General features: G+C 39.5%; 1 long non-coding RNA gene across 1 annotated transcript in view; it reads right to left on the bottom strand.

The window, feature by feature from the left end:
- Nucleotides 1-3,276: 3,276 nt before the first annotated feature.
- LOC123793384 (uncharacterized) overlaps nucleotides 3,277-16,142 on the bottom strand; it is a 102,007-nt gene continuing 89,141 nt past the window's right edge. The window contains exon 7 of the long non-coding RNA XR_006779933.2: nucleotides 3,277-3,699. This is a non-coding gene — a long non-coding RNA (uncharacterized LOC123793384). The remainder of the gene's footprint in view (nucleotides 3,700-16,142) is intronic.

The following is a 16,142-nucleotide window of genomic DNA, read 5'->3' as shown; positions in this document are numbered from 1 at the left end:
ATAAATCTGTGTTTGTGGTATTGTCTAATCTCTGTTGTGGGAACGGATCTGACATCGCCATCTGAAAATTATGACTTCTTTCAACTCAAAAACCAGGATGCAGATGACGATGAAGAAAAATTTCTTCTATATTCAGGCAAATGTCACAATTGTGTATAATTCTGTTACCCATGTTGAGAGGCAAATGGACTTAGGGTTTACTATCCTATAATTAGATTTATCTTCCAGGAGATGTCATGGTTTATGTGCTCACTAAAGCAACTGAACTGAGCCCTTGCTTCCTCTCTAGCTAATCCTGGGCTGGAGAATGCAAATGTCATCACTGTAATATTACAAGTCATGGAAACAACCCAGAAAAGAGGATTTTCATCCAAGGGTTCAAATCAAGTCCATATTTCCAGGTCCCCAATCACTTCCCGGTGTTCTTTCATCAAACATTTCCAGTGTGCATCACACCTTGCTGGAAATATCCTTTAAATTCCACTTGTCAGAGTGATATGATGCAAAAGTTGTGCTTTATGGAAGGAAAACAACCTGCCACCTACTTATCTGTGCACCGTTCCTTCAATCCTTGACAACATCCTCCAAGAAAATCGTATCACTTTAGTTATCCTCCCCCTCCCCTTTTTTTAAACATCTGAGCATATGTTGGAAGCAATGATATCATGTACTAACCTTCCTCTCTCAAAGAGCACATAACCCCTTTCAGGCCAGATGCTTGGAGCAAACATTAAACATGCATCCTACCACTTCCCCAAGCATGGGTAACCATCTACACATCATCACAGAGAAGCTCACATGGAGGTCACTCCATGTAACATCTGATGGTGTAGGTAGGAATTGAAGCCAGAAATCCCAGCTTCCTGTGAAGTGTTCTGCTTACAAAACACCAGGCCTGTTTCTTCAAGTAAGAAAGCACACTCTGGGAACAGGCCAAAGATTTGGCTAAGGGGAGGATGGGTCAGGACTTCCCCAGCCCCGAGTGAGCACCCTTCCAGATACCATCACAGTGGCTCTTAGACGGGTGGGTGTGACCTTTGCTGAGCAACTATTTCTATTGGCACAGAGATGATTCTGCTCCACGTCCGAGAGTAATATGGAGGCAATCTTATTTCAAAAAACAGAGGTCAAAGACTGGAGGAGACGTGCCGATCTGTCTGGAAAATCTCAAACACTTTCCTTGAACTGTAAGACAAATCTAAACAAGCAAATAACCAAAAAACCCATGTGAACTTCTATAAACATCAGGCAAAAAAATATATATTCACTTTTCTTTCCGTGAATTAACACATTTTTGTTGCTGTGGGTTGACTTAGGTATTTTGGGCAGCTACTATAGGGAGTACTCTTAAAAATGGGATATTCTGAATTTATTCGGACCTTAAAATCTGGAAGCATCAGTACACCCCTACCCCATTGTGTCTTCTCTATGCCTTCCAAGGTTTAGTTCAGCATCATTGGGGGGAAAGGATTCAGTTAAAAGGAAAACAGAAGTTGCTTTTTATCTGTATTTCCAACACAAAATAGGTTCTCAGTAAGTACTTATTGACTATAATAATGAAAATTACTGTCAAAACCCCTGCCTGTGAAAGATGTACATTTTCTATGCTGGATTTATGGAAGGGGGGAGATATGTTTTTAGGGAGAAGGGGGTAGTTTATGGGATATGGCAGAATAATTTGAAAATATTTTGCTGCAAAACTATTTTGAGATATATCATTACTCATGCAGGCATAGGTGACTTATATTGAATTTAATTTTGAACTTGAACTTGATTTTACTCTCTCATCTTGCATAGTTATTCTCCATTGGCATGACTCTAATTAGTCAAGGCAATGAAACCACAGTGTCTATTTAGATTTTAATTTTTCAGGAAGGCAAGACCCATAGGAGGAGTCAGTAATTTTTACTTAGATACATGCAGCAGGAGAGTCAGATTTTAAAGTTACTTTTTCTTTTTATTTGTAAAGTTTTCTTATAAACTTTAATAATGCTTCCTATGAACTTTTTCCTATTAACCTCTCTTAAATAGTTTAAAATTTTTTCAACTTAAATCATTATAACCATATAGAGATAAGCAGACACTTGTCAACCAGCAGCTTGGAATCCTGTAGTATACAGTGATACACAAATGTGCGTTAGGAAGTGATAAATACGTGTTAATTACTAGAACGATGGGAAGGGGTCGGAGGGAGAGAAAACAAATCAAAAAAATGTTTAAGTTAGTAACCTTTCACCTGACTCACACTGGTCAGAATCCAGTATTGACCAGAGGGATGGGAATTCATTCTGATGATGTGATGGTAGAAAGTTGTGAGTTCAATGAGTCTGGTGGTCTTGGCAATATTCCCAGAGAACGAGTTCCCAGTATGTAACTGAAGGACAACTTTGGTCCAACTGGCAGTCTTTGTTGTGTCAAAAAAGACTCAAGGCTATTGGGACACATCTTTTCCTTCCTACTGACAGGCCTCATCTCTGAATGAGTGGAAGGAACTCTGGTGGTCACCTCAGGAGTAGTGGCCAGGACCCCATTCTCAGTCTGACCTGTGATTCCAGGGGACTTGGGTTTTGAAGGAGTGCTTCCCAAAACCTAATGCTGTCTTTGGGGAACATACAGAAACATAAAATTTATCACTTGGAAAGAAAGAATGATTTCATGTGCAGCCTTCATATCAGAGTCCTCAAGGAGAGGTGATGAATAAGCTGAGAGATTTTATTCAGCAGAACTATTCCCTTGCGTAGAAGAGAGAGTGAGCCACGGCCATCTTTATTAGAAATTGTGCACCTGAAGGCTCCCAGGCAGAGTGAGAGAACATGCACAACCCCACCGTAAAACACTTTTTAAAAATCTTTAGGATGCATTAGTGCGTTAATACACAGGGGTTTCGCTCTGATTGCCTGATGTGGAAATCCCAGCTGCTCATCTTGAAAAGTGAACACTTGCCGTTATATAGTGTCTGCGGTTTCTTCGTGCTGGTTTTCCTCTTTCTTTTAATTTGTGGTATTCATTTATAGAATCCTTATGTGGTCCCCATGGTTTCTAAAATTACTAAAAGAAAAAAAAAAAAAACTCTTCCCAAGGTCATTGTAAGTGGCTGGGGTGAATGATTCTTGTCCATGGATCAAGCTCCAAAAATATATGGGACAGAATACAAGGTCAGTTATGGTGAAGTGATTCTAGTCTCCCTAATTGTACCATTCCACTGGAGTTCCAATTCAAAGGGATTTACCTACGAGCAAATGATGCAAAGCTCAGAAGTTCCTTGGAGGGGTTCGATCCCGGTGTGAGAAGAATGCAGGCAATCGGGAAAAAAAAATACAAAAGCAATTCTGGAATAGAGAAGAAAAAGAGCCCCTAGACAATATTTACACACAAAAACATCACACAGTACGCAGGAAGGTACGAGATGACAATCTAGTCAGCATCTCCAACTTGTATTTTATTTGGCCCGTTGGTAAAATCTGACACTGATTTGTATGCCCTCTGTCTTGAAATTTCTCTTTTCTTGATTTCCATCCTAATCTCCTCTGCAGGCTCCTACTCCGTTAACTTGCTGCTTGGAAAATTTGATGTTTTCTGGGAACCCAGATCTTCTTTCCTCCGTATTTTACAACCTCCCAGGCACTCCTGAGCTATCCTTTGACTTTAGATTTCATCCACTTGACATTAACTCCGGGTCGATCAGGGCTCATTCAGAGGCTAGTGACAGAAATTCAAATAAAACCAAATGAATTTTTTTTAAAAAGGGTATTTTTTGACCAAAACAACCAAAAAGCCTAGGCATAGTTATTATAAAGGTGTTCAGTGTATCTATTCATTTAACAAGTTTTACTGAAGATCTAGAAGCCAAGTACAATTTAAGGATCAAGGAGAGAAAAGTGGACTAAATAGACAACAATCTCTGACACCATGTAGTTAACAATATAATAATTTGAAAAGCATGGAAAATATATTGTGTGTTAGAGGCTGGAAGTGATAGGGAGAAAAAGAAGGCATGGAGGGAGATAGGGAGGGCTGGGATAGAGTAGGGTTACTACTTTCAGTAGTTGGTCAGGGCAAAATCCCACTGAGAAAGTAATATTTGAGTCAAGATCTTCTGAAGGAGCTAAAAGCGTGAGCCACAGGCTAGCTGGAGAAAGAGCATCCTAGGCAGAGGGAATGGCAAGTGTGAATACCTTAGGGTAGAGTAAGTCTAGGGAGTGTGAGAACTACAAGGAGTCCAGGCTAGTTGTAGAAAAGGGAGTGACGAAGGCAGTCATAGAGGGGAGTAGAGAGGCAGCCAGTGGGCAGACCGTGCGGGGCCTTTCGGGCCTTTGTGAGAACCTTAGCCCTTTACTCTGAACGCAGTCGGACTTGTGGCTGTATTTTGAGGAGAAGAGCATCATGGTGTAACTTATGTTTTGACAAAGTTATTCTGGGTGGCTAATATAAAGGAAGCAAAGTTAGAATCAGGAAGACCAGTTGACGAATGTATCACCCCCAAACTCAGGGCTCAAAACCTCAGTGTTAATTATCACTCATTCATCTTTAGGTGATGTGGCTGTCTTTTTTGTGGGGTCTCCACTGAGCCTACCCACACATCTGTGGTTGGCTGCTGGGTAGCTTAGTTGCTCTTGGCCATCCCACATTTTAGAAGATTGGCTGACTGTAGGTTGGCCTTTGACAGTCTCAGCTGGGATGTCTGACCTCCCCTCTTCATGTTTTATCCTCCACCAGGCCAACCTGGGCTTGTTAATGGTGGTGGCAGGGTTCAGAGCAGGAGTATGCTAAGCCTTTGTAAGCTGGCCACACAACTGTCAGTCACCTCTGCTACATTCTGTTGGCTGAAGCAAGTCAAAGGCCAGTCCAGATTCAAGGGGTGAGGAAGTAATTCTACCAGTTTACGGAAAAAGCAGTAAAATCATGTTGCGAGGGTATGCTGGGAGGCCAATGATCCACAACAGGATATTTTTTAAAATAGGTAATTGAATACTCTATATTTTGAAGGTAGATCCAAGAGGATTTGCTGAAAAACTAAAGGTAGCATATGAGAGAAAGAGGACTTGAGATTGACACAACTGTTTCTGTCCGGAACAATCAGAATGATGGCATTACTGTTAACTTGGAAGCAGAAGATGGCAGGAGGAGAAATTACTCGTTTCTATCAAGATTCTATTTTTAAGCTCTGATTTCCTCTTTAGGTTGGCTTTCCTCAAATCTGGGGGAAAAGTTATCACCAGCAGCTTCAGATATGTATCTCTTTCTGGATTAGCAATTAAGGAGAAAATGAGACATTCTTTGTTCATAGTTTTATTAGGAGCTCTAAACTGACTTTTGTTGGATCAGCTAAGTCCTTTGGCCGTTCCAGAACCAGTCATTATGACTATAATTATTCAGGTATGGGTCACATGTTCACCCTCAGAGCCTGTGAATGCTATTGCTCTTTTTGAATAACATAGATTGAGAGTGGAGTAGTGGTGATTTCTCAGAGAAATGAGGATTCCATTGCTGGAGAGAATGGATGCCAAAACAGCACGAGTCCATCACGAACCCAAAGCCTCTATCTACTACCGAGATTTCCTCTTCCGCCCTTCATCTTTAAGATAACACCACTTGGGTGTTCCACAGGCACCTGTACTCATTGTCTTTAGAGAAAACTGTACTCATTGTCTTTCTACCTCCCTTGCAAACACCGGATGATCCCCTATGTTTCTTACCAGTGAATGGCACCACCATCCCTCTATTTGCCCAAGCAAGAAACCTGGGAGTCATCGTTCATTGCCACTTTCCCCTATATTCAGTGAATCGTGAAATCCCATAAATTCTCTGTCTATTAGTTATCTGTTAGATGATCTGTTTGGGGTCATCATCCACAGGATTACCCCCTGGCTGATTGTGTTGTCTTTATTTTCATTCCTAGTTAACCTGTCCTTATTCTAATTCATTTTTTCATGTGCAGACAGCAATATTTCTACAACAAAATAAAGTTATTATGACTTCCTTGACTAACATCCTATAATCAGTCCCTATTACTCTTAGAATAACACAGCTTGAAAGTTCTCTGTTCACCTCGTTTCCTGTTCTGTTACTTTTTGCCACCCTGACTGTGTTTTCAGCATACTATACATATTCACTTCCTTAAGAAGGTGCCATTTCCCTCCTCTTGGGCAGTTGAACATTCCATTTCTTTTCCCTGGAATATATATATATTTCAAGATAGATCGCATTTCTTCTAGGAAGTATTTTTGACCCTTCCTTCCACCAGTCTAGGATGTTACTTTATCTGTATACCTTCCCTATCATAACACTTTTTACACTGCATTTTATTGACTATTTATTTGCTACTAATCAGTCATTAGGTTTTAAATTTCGTAAGTAATGATCATGTCAGTCTTGGTCACTGTTTTCTCCCTCCCGGTTCATACTAGTCAGTTAAGATTTCGTTTGGATCTATGAATAGAAGAACTCTGATTAAACCTTTTTGTAAAGAAAATTTTAATCATCACATCATAGGAATGAACTTCAACGAGAGCTTTGTCGTGGTGATGGTGCTTGTGGTGGCCGTTTTGGTATTATGGAATTAACTATCAGAAAAGTTCGTGTAGGAACCCTCACAAAGACTAACCTGAAACACCAAAGAAACAGAAGAGAGAATGAGAAAATTGTGATGACAGTGTGAGCCAATTTTTCAAAAAAATGAAGATGGGCAAGTTCCCATTTCATTGGTTAGTGTTCAGTGGAGGTAGCAGAAAAACAATGAGTGTTATAGAGAATTCATTATAATAATCATCTCTTAGTCAGCTGTGGGAGGAGTTGGGAAATGAAGGTCTGGGACATAGACCAGGTACTCTAGAAGCCAAGTATATCCAGCTGCCCAGGCTAGTCCAGGCAGGGGAAATTTATGGCGAGGCCTATGGGAAGCTCTTTTTTCTGTGCAGCCTCCACTTCTGTGGAATCCCAGCCAAGCATCTGGTGGTGGTCCTGAGGCCACTGTTGGTGAGTGGGACCTGAAGTAGGGAAGATCTGAACATACAGCAGAGGACAGAGAGGATAAACCAGACCTGATGGACATCTCTAAATCTGCCCCTAAAGACATCTGAGTGCCAAGAGATCGGCTTCGTCTCTGATTTATTTCTAGATTTTATTCAAATGTTTAACCTGGATCCATGCAGGGAAGGACATTCTGGGAAATATATTTCCCAACTTAACAAATGCGACCGGCATAAACCACTGAATGCTGGAGGCTTTGTTTAGATGTCAGAGACACTCGTGGATATACTTTCCCACCCAATCTGAATCTGGCACAAAGCAAAGATGTAGACATTTAGTTGCCCTGTAGGGCAGGGTGACCCTGACTCAGACTTCACACTGAGCAGCTGGGGTGAAAAAGAATGGGTGGAAATGCCAAAAAGCCTAAGTATGAATGGCAAATAATCTTGAAAATCATATAAATTCATGGCATATGGGAAAAAGAATGAGATCTAGTCTTAATTATAATGGTTTTAAAAATAGAAAACTTGCTGCCAAGAAATAAAGTACAAAAATGTTTAGACTGGGTTTCAATTATAGTTAGAAAATGTAATGAGTTAGAAACCTTGTATTGGTCTTATGGACTTGAGATGCAAATTAAGCATCCAATACAATGTGTCATATGAGTTGGTAAATTTTAATATTAGACGTCTGTTGCCCATGTTGAGGATGTGTGTTATAACACTGAATTCTCTGTGGCCCCCTTCCTTCTTGAGCCCTATGTCTGACTTCTAGTAAGATCTCTGTTTCTTCCCCGACAGACTCCCTCCCCTAGTCTCAAGAGTTTCATGCCAGAGGGTATTGGGAAAACATTTGACCTCAAGATACTCTCTCTGCAAAGATTACACCTTCATCAGTGATGCAGGCTTTCAAATTATTACATGGAAGGTCTAACATGCCAGCCTTAAGCATCTGCGTTCAGATGCTGTCCCTAGTGTCGTAGCCTCCCCAAACCCAAACAAAATCAAACAAGATGGCAAAGAGGCTCACCAAACCAACAGCAAAAGGCTCTCATCAAATATAACTTCTACTGCCCTCTTTAAAGCTCTGCAAAGCCAGTTTCTGGCAATTCAGCACAGCTATTATGCCCTGGCAGTCGGTCAATACAGCTTCACATATATATTGAGGTACAGTCTCAGAACCCTCTAAGGTAAGTGGTCAACTTTAAATGTTATTCCCATACTGGGATTAAATACAGATTCTCCAAAATCACCTTCCTTTTGCTAGATAGAACTTCATATGAACTATCTTCAAGAGCTATCTACTGAGAAGATTCAAACAAAGGCCACCTTTGTCACGTGTTTTCAAAGCCAGTGCGGGAAGTTTTTGATGTTTCATCCAGGTCATTCCCACAACTGTTTCCTGCATCTCACCCCTGGAGAGTCTCCGTCTTTTTCTGGACTCTAATCTTTCAAATCAACGTGCTTTAATACTGTCATTTAATTCCCTTTCAGGGCCTATCTGGCCATTTCTGCCTCTGTCTTATTTAAGATTTTCTTCGTAGGCGTATAGGAGCATAGGAGTCAGAGCAGAAGGTTTTGTGGAGAAAGAACCTTCCCTACTACAGATCATTACTCATCTTCTGACTCATCCACAGGCTGGAGGCTTAGAACTGTCTATTTTAATTACAATTAGTTTTTAATAGAACTAAAACAACTGTGTTGAGAAATGTCATTGGCACGTGACATTTCAGTTAAGTGTGTGGAGGAGGGGTGTTTGACCTTAATACAATGCAGGCACTAAAAAGGCTCATGATCTACGGTTCCTAAAATTCATTTAAAGGTACAACAAAATAACAAGCTAACAAACAACGTCTACGGAATCTTGTATCCTTAACTCAAATTAAACATTTTTAGGGAGTTAAATTCTGAAAGCTATTTCCAGGCTTTCAATTTTCTTGAATGTTAGGAAAAAACAAATTGTCCATTTGTCAAAAAATAAACTAAGAAAATTTAAACTTTATGAGACTCATAACTTTATCTTTTTAAAAATCATAATTCTTTACCTTTAAAACAGTTTAGTAATTGTTATTTGATATCACTATTATTATTTTAAGAGAGAATTTGGCTACTTCAGCTGAGTAGCTGACACTAACCAAAAGAAAATTTGGGATGAAAGGAGCTGCAGAATAATGAAGACATCATTCCCTGGAATTCATCTTTTCCCAGGAAGCCAATTGCCATCTTTGGATGAGTCTCAATGCCAGAAACTGATGTAACAAAAGGATAAAGAGCATAGGATATTAATGTATATGAGATGGGAAGCATGAATTCAGATTTCAAAGTTGGAATCAATGCAGATATTATTATTTTTGGAAAGAGCAATCTGGAACCATTCTATTAAATTAAAGAAACAAACAACATCCCAAGTAATCATTGAACAAAGTGAAACTCACTGTACATGCCTGGACAACTGAAACAGAGAACTAGACTAACTCCTTGAACATATTCCATTGAAACAACTTTAACACTTTCTGAACTAAAATAAAGGGGAAAAAAATGTCACTATGTAATCCAGTGCTCAATTCTATTTAGAGGCTACATTAAGTAACGCTGATACTATTTTATGAGTTAATCGTTAACACATGAGTTTAACTTCAGAGCTCTGGAAAACTAGACCCTACTTTTAGTAGGACACTGAAAGTTCGTCCAGCAGAGGGCAATGGTGCATGGGTAAGGCTCGGCTCCGAAAGGGGAAGAACGCGTAGGAAGGAAGGTATGGCTCAATGAACGTGCAAGGGACAATATAGTTAGACTTCATTATAAAATCTTCAAGGTTTGGGGGGGTGCCTGGGTGGCTCAGTCGTCTGCCTTCCGGCTCAGGTCATGATCCCAGTGACCTGGGACCTAGCCCAATGTCGGGCTCCCTGCTCAGGGGGAGCCTGCTTCTCCCTCTCCCTCTGCAACTTCCCAGAATTGTGCTCTCTCTCTTTCTCCATTCTCTCTCTCTCTGTCTCTGTCTCTCTCTCTCAAATAAATAAATAAAATCTTAAAAAAAAATATTCACATGTTTTGTTACTGATGAGAGATAAAACATTTCAACTTTTCAAGGTTTATTGAGATGTTGCTAGAAAGAGCCCAGAAAAGGGGAAAATCAGCTTTTGAAATGCTTTACCTCAAATTACAGAATCCACTGAGTTAACAGTGGTAGGAATTAAGCAGATTTTCTCTCTTTTTAACTCTGCTTTTACTTTTTTCACTTAACACTTTAAAAAATCATCTTGTCATACTGTTGTATGCAGCATTAAAAATAGTGGTAACTAATATTTATTGGGTATTTATAATTTTGTTAGGTACTGTCTTAAAGTCTTTCCATATACTGTATGCTATGGCTGAATGTTTATGTTTCTGCAAAATTCATATGAAGTGTGATGGTATTAGGAGGTGAGGCTTTTAGGAGGTGATTGGGATCAGATGAAGTTGTGAGGGTGCAGCCCCCTGAATGAGATTAGAGTCCTTCTAAGAGCCCCCAGAGAGCTTGTTCGTCCCTCTGCTCCCTGCCGTGAGAAGCTGCAGGGAGAACCAGCAGTCCGAAGCCCCAGAGAAGGCCCTCACCAGAACCCTACCACGTTGGCAACCTGATCTCAGACTTCCAGCCTCCCAACTGTGAGAAACACATTTCCGTTGTTGAGAAACCGCCCAGTCTATGGTGCTTTGTCATAGCAGCCCAAGCGGACTAAGAGAACTGTACTAACGCATTATCTTCTCAGTAACTCTACTGTGTATGTGTTCTTACTTCCCTTTCAAAGGTGGAAGAACTGAGGTTCGGTAGCTTTTGCACACCTAGCCTATCGTTCCAGGTGGACTGTATTTTGGAGCATTTCCTCCACTACATTCTACTTCCGTATTTCCGTATCGCAGAGGCATAAATTGCCTCCATCTCCCCACTGTGGCAAACTCGACCGCGGGGAGCCCACTCAAATCTTCCTCCTGTCCGGAACAGGGAAACATATATTCTCCTGTGATTTCTTGGTCTACGATATACCAATACTTGATTTCACAAAAGAACTGCCAACTGTGTTCTAGAATGGCTACACCTGCTTACGGAGGGGATTCTTGACTTCCCTCATCTCACTCATGAATATTTTAATATGTACCTTTTAGGTGTTTACTAATTTGCATTTTGATCACTGTTAATGAGTTGTGTCATTTCTCTAAAGAAAGTTGTTAGCTGTGTGGATTTCCCATGTACCATTCCAAAACCATGAATTCTATGTGGTAAAGTCCAGTTTTCACCTTAGGGTTTCTCGAATGAGATCTTACGCAAGAAGACTTCCCTAACCTTGGATCACAAAGATAACAACTTAATATTTGCTTGTCTTAGCCTATAGTCTTACCTTTCCCATTTATGTTATAAACCACATGAAATTCACTTTCATATATGGTGTGTAGTAGGGGTTGAGCCGTGTTTTTTTCCATATGGTGATCAGCTTTCCCAACATCGTCTATTCTCAGTTGTTCTGTAGTGACAAATCGTCTAAGTTCTCACATCCATATACATCTCTTTCTAAACTCTCACTGGTGTTCTATTGCCAGTGGTGGGGTTAGTTTTCTGTTTTTATGCTAGTTTCATAATATTTTCATTGCTATGGCTTTATTATATTGCAATTTTGTCAGGTGTATTAGCGTATAATTTACGAACAGTGAAATTCACCCTCTTAGATAGAGTTCTACGGTTTTTGACAAACATATGAGCCAAGGGAACTACCACCATAGCCAAGATAGAGAAAATAATTCCATCACTCCCCCTCCCCAAATACCCTCATAATTCCTTTGTAGTCAACATACACTCCCTACGCAGACTCTGGCAACCACTGCTCTGTTTTGTGTCCCTCCAGAATGCCTTTTCCAGAACGTCACATAAATGGAATCATACAGCATGTAGTCTTTTGAGAATAGCTTGTTGCACTTAGCATAATTCATTTGAGATAATCCAAGTTGTCTGTATCAGTAGCTTGTTCATTTTCACTGCCGAGTAGCAAGCTGTCCTTTGGATATCCCACGCTTTGTTGGTGCATTCACCGGTTAAAGAACGTTGGGCCATTTTCCATTTTTGGTGACTATAAATAAGCTACAATAAATATTCACATACAGGTTTTTGCATGAACAGGATTGCTGGGTTATATGTTTAAGTGTATAATAAAGTGTGGAACTGTTTTCCAGAGCGGCGAGAACATACATTCCCATCAGCAAGCAGTGTATGAGGCTTCCAGGCGCTCTGTGCTGGCCCCAGCCACTGATCTCTTTTCTGTCTTTTTCTTTTTGTTCTTATCTTTGGTTCTTCGTTCTTGTCTTTCGATAGGCAAATACTGGTATTGATTGTGATTTTAATTTACTTTTCCATTATGACTAACCTCATCGAGCATTTTCAACTGTGTTTTCTTACGATCCTTTTATCTTCTTTTGTGAATTCTGTTGAAATATTTGCCTCTATTTTTTATTGGGTTATTTACTTACTATTCTGAGAGTTATTCATACAGTCTGGACACAGGTGGGTTTTCAGATACGTGTTTTACAAGTGTTTTCAGTCAGTTTATGGCTTGACATTTATTTTCCTAATAATGTTCTTAGAGTAGCAGAAATTTTTAATTTTGAAGAAGCCTTAAATATCAAATTTGGCTTTTATAGACAGTACTTTTGGAGAGGTATGTAAGAAATATTTGCCTATCTTGAAGTCACAAAGATTTTTTTTTTTATGTTTTATTCTGAAAGTTTTGTAGTTTTGACTTTTACAATGAGACCCACAGTCCATTTTAAATTAATTTTTGTATTTGTTGTGAGGTATGGGTCAAGGCTTATTTTTCTGCCTGCGGAGATCCAAGTGTTCTTTCATTTCTTGAAAGAATTATCATTGTTCATTAAATTTCCTGTACCTTTGTTGAGAACAATTGAGCATATGTGTGGGTCTGTTTCAGGATTCTCTATTGTGTTCCACTATTCTATATGACTACTTCTGCTAATACCACACTGCCTTGATTAATGTAGCCTTAGAGTAAATCTTGAAATCATATATTGTGTGTCCACTTCGCTCCTCTTTTCAAAATGTTTGTGGATTTTCTAGTTGCTTTGCCTTTCAATTTATATTTTAGAATAAGTTTCCATTTCTAAAATTTCTGAAATTTTTATTGGGATTACAATGAATGTACAGATCACATTGGGAAGAATTACCATTTGGCAACATTGTGTCTTTTGCTCTGTGGATGGGAAGGGTCTGGGCAGATTTAGTGCCTTTCCCATAGCAAAGCCATGACTCTTCCTCAAGCCTGCACTACTAACAGGACCTTTCTTGCTTTCCAGACTGCCTTTTCATTTTTCTTGGGAATGCCCACTTGAAGTCTGTGCAGAAGAGCCTACAAATTCATGCAAACTCTGTTGTACCTGCAGCTTCCAACTCGCCCTTCATACTAGCCCGAGGATTTTATACCTTCACACTTGCCCACATTTGGCCTTTAGCGATTTGTAAATTGTGAATTTTCCCTACCGTGTGTCCAGCAGTGCTATCTTTCTCACATGCTCAGACATGGTTGGGGCACCTGTCATTTTTTAGAGCAAGGGCAAGCAGCTCACCCTGCAATCTCAGCTCACTGAGGAGTTGAAAGACAATAATGATTTTGTAGATATTCTGGGGTTTTCTTGTCCGAGTGAGAGCGAAGTTTTCTCCATCTTTCTACATTCTGAATGGAAGCCAGAAATTACTACTATGGCTTTATAATATGTCCTAATAGCTGTTATTAAGTCCCCTCTCTTTGTTATTTGCATCTTCCATATACAAGTTTGTTAGGATATTAACTGGTTATAGTGTGGAGTAGAACTATGGACAATTCGTAGATAATTGACATTTTCAAGGTAAAGTTTCACATCGATAATCATGGTTCATATTTCCATGTATTTAAAAATGTTTCAGTCCTTTAATAGTTATTATTAATTATTTATTATTTATTATTTATTATTTTAGAATTCATTTTTAGTGAGCTGTAAGTCATATAACATAAAATTTCATGCTAAAACACAATTTAATGATATTTGTCATTCACAGTGTAGTGTAAGGAACACCTCTATCAATTTCCAAGTACTTCTATCACCCCCAAACAAAACCTGGCACTCATTAAGTAGTCACTTCCTGTTCTTGACTGTCCTCAGCTCTGGGCAACCACTAATCTACTTTCTGTCCCTATGGATTTACTTATTCTGGATATTCCAAATAAACAGAATGCTACAGTGTGTGACTTTGTGTGTCTGTCTTCTCTCACTTAGCATAAGAGTTTCACTGTCCACTGAGGTCATAGTGTGTGTCAGCACTTCATTCCTTCTTTTATGGCTGAATGATATTCCAGCGTGTGGCTATACTACGTTTTGTTTATCTCCTCCTCTGTTGACGGACATTTTCCCCTCACCTTTCGGCTATTACGCATAGTCCTGCTATGAATTTTCACAGACACATGTTTGTTTGAGTACCTGTTTTCAATTTTTTAACTTTCTTGGAGAAGTAGAATTGCTGGGTCATATAGCAATTTTACATTTAACAGTTTGAGGAACCGTCAAGTTGTTTTCCATGGCAGCTGTACCATTTTACTTTCTACCAGCAAGTTTTGATGATTCCAACTTTTCCATTTCCTCTTCAACACTTGTTATTTCTTATTTTCTTTCTTATAACCATCCTAGTGAATGTGAACTGGTATCTCTTTGTGGATTTGCGTTTCCTCAATGACTGATTATATTAAACATCTTTTCATTTCCTTTCTTTAAGATTTCTTAATGTTTTTCTCTGAGATATTTTGTGTATTGTTTACTTAATAATTTTATTTTTTAATAAAAGTTATATACTTTTATATTTCTCTTATAAATGGAATACCATTTTAAAATTTATTTTCTAGCTGCCTATTGCTGATAATGTCATTGATTTCCTAAGTCTAACTTTCATCCAGGTGAACTCTCTAATTATTATTAATAAATTGTTTATTGAGTTATCTATATAGATTTTTTTCTCTTCCCTTATGATCCTCATACCCCTTCTAACGTTTTTTTTTTTTTTTTTTTAATTTGCCAGAGAGAGAGAGCACACAAGCTGGGGGAGCAGCAGACAGAGGGAGAAGCAGACTCCCCACTAAGGAGCCCGATGTGGGACTCCATCCGAGGACCCTGGGATCATGACCTGAGCCGAAGGCAGATGCTCAACTGACTGAGCCACCCAGGCGTCCCCTTTCTGTCTGGTTCTTAAATGCTTGGTGTTTTGGTCCATTTGGGTTGCTGTAACAAAGTACCACAAACAGGGTGGCTTATCAACAGCAGAAATTTCCTGCTCATGGTTCTGAAGCAGGGAAGTCCAAAATCAGGGCACCAGCATGGTCAGATAAGGGTTCTCTTCCAGGTCACAGAATTCTCACACAGTGTCTTCACAGGACAGAAGGGGGCAAAGGAGCTCTCTGAGATCTCTTTCCTAAGGGCATTAAACGTCATTCATGGAGGTTCTGCCCTTGTGACCTAATCACCTCCCAAAGGTCCCACCTACTAATACCATCACTTTGGACATTCAGATTTTAGAATTTGAATTTTGGGGGAGGGGGGGAGGTGCAAACATTCAAACCATAGCAGTTGGTGAGAATTTTTAATATTATGATAAAAAGTAATTGTGATAATAGACGTCAATATCGTATTCCTGACCACATGCATCTAAAGTCATCTACATCTCCTCCTTTACGAAGGATGTTTTCTGTAGGTTTAAATCTCTGTTGCAGGGGCGCCTGGGTGGCTCAGTCGTTAAGCGTCTGCCTTCAGCTCAGGGCAGGATCCCGGGGTTCTGGGATCGAGCCCCACGTCAGGCTCCTCTGCTGGGAGCCTGCTTCTTCCTCTCCCACTTCCCCTGCTTGTGTTCCCTCTCTCGCTGCCTCTCTCTGTCAAAAAAGTAAATAAAAATCTTTAAAAATCAATCATTCAATCAATCTCTGTTGTATCTGAGATCATTTTCCCTTTTCCTGGGATGTTTAGTTTTGCTTTGCACCTTCCTTTTTTATCTTAAATAAATCTTGCTGAAGTTTTGACTTTTTATCAATCGTTCACTTTGATATTCTTCTTCTCTATTTAAATGATTGTTGCCTTCAATTTTATTGTATTCTTATTTCACTAGCTTTGTTCTGT

Source organism: Ursus americanus, chromosome 13, assembly GCF_024610735.1.
Source record: "Ursus americanus isolate L20-20 chromosome 13, mUrsAme1.1.p, whole genome shotgun sequence".
In the NCBI taxonomy this organism is placed as follows: domain Eukaryota; kingdom Metazoa; phylum Chordata; class Mammalia; order Carnivora; family Ursidae; genus Ursus; species Ursus americanus.
This window is presented reverse-complemented; position numbering and strand designations above follow the sequence as displayed.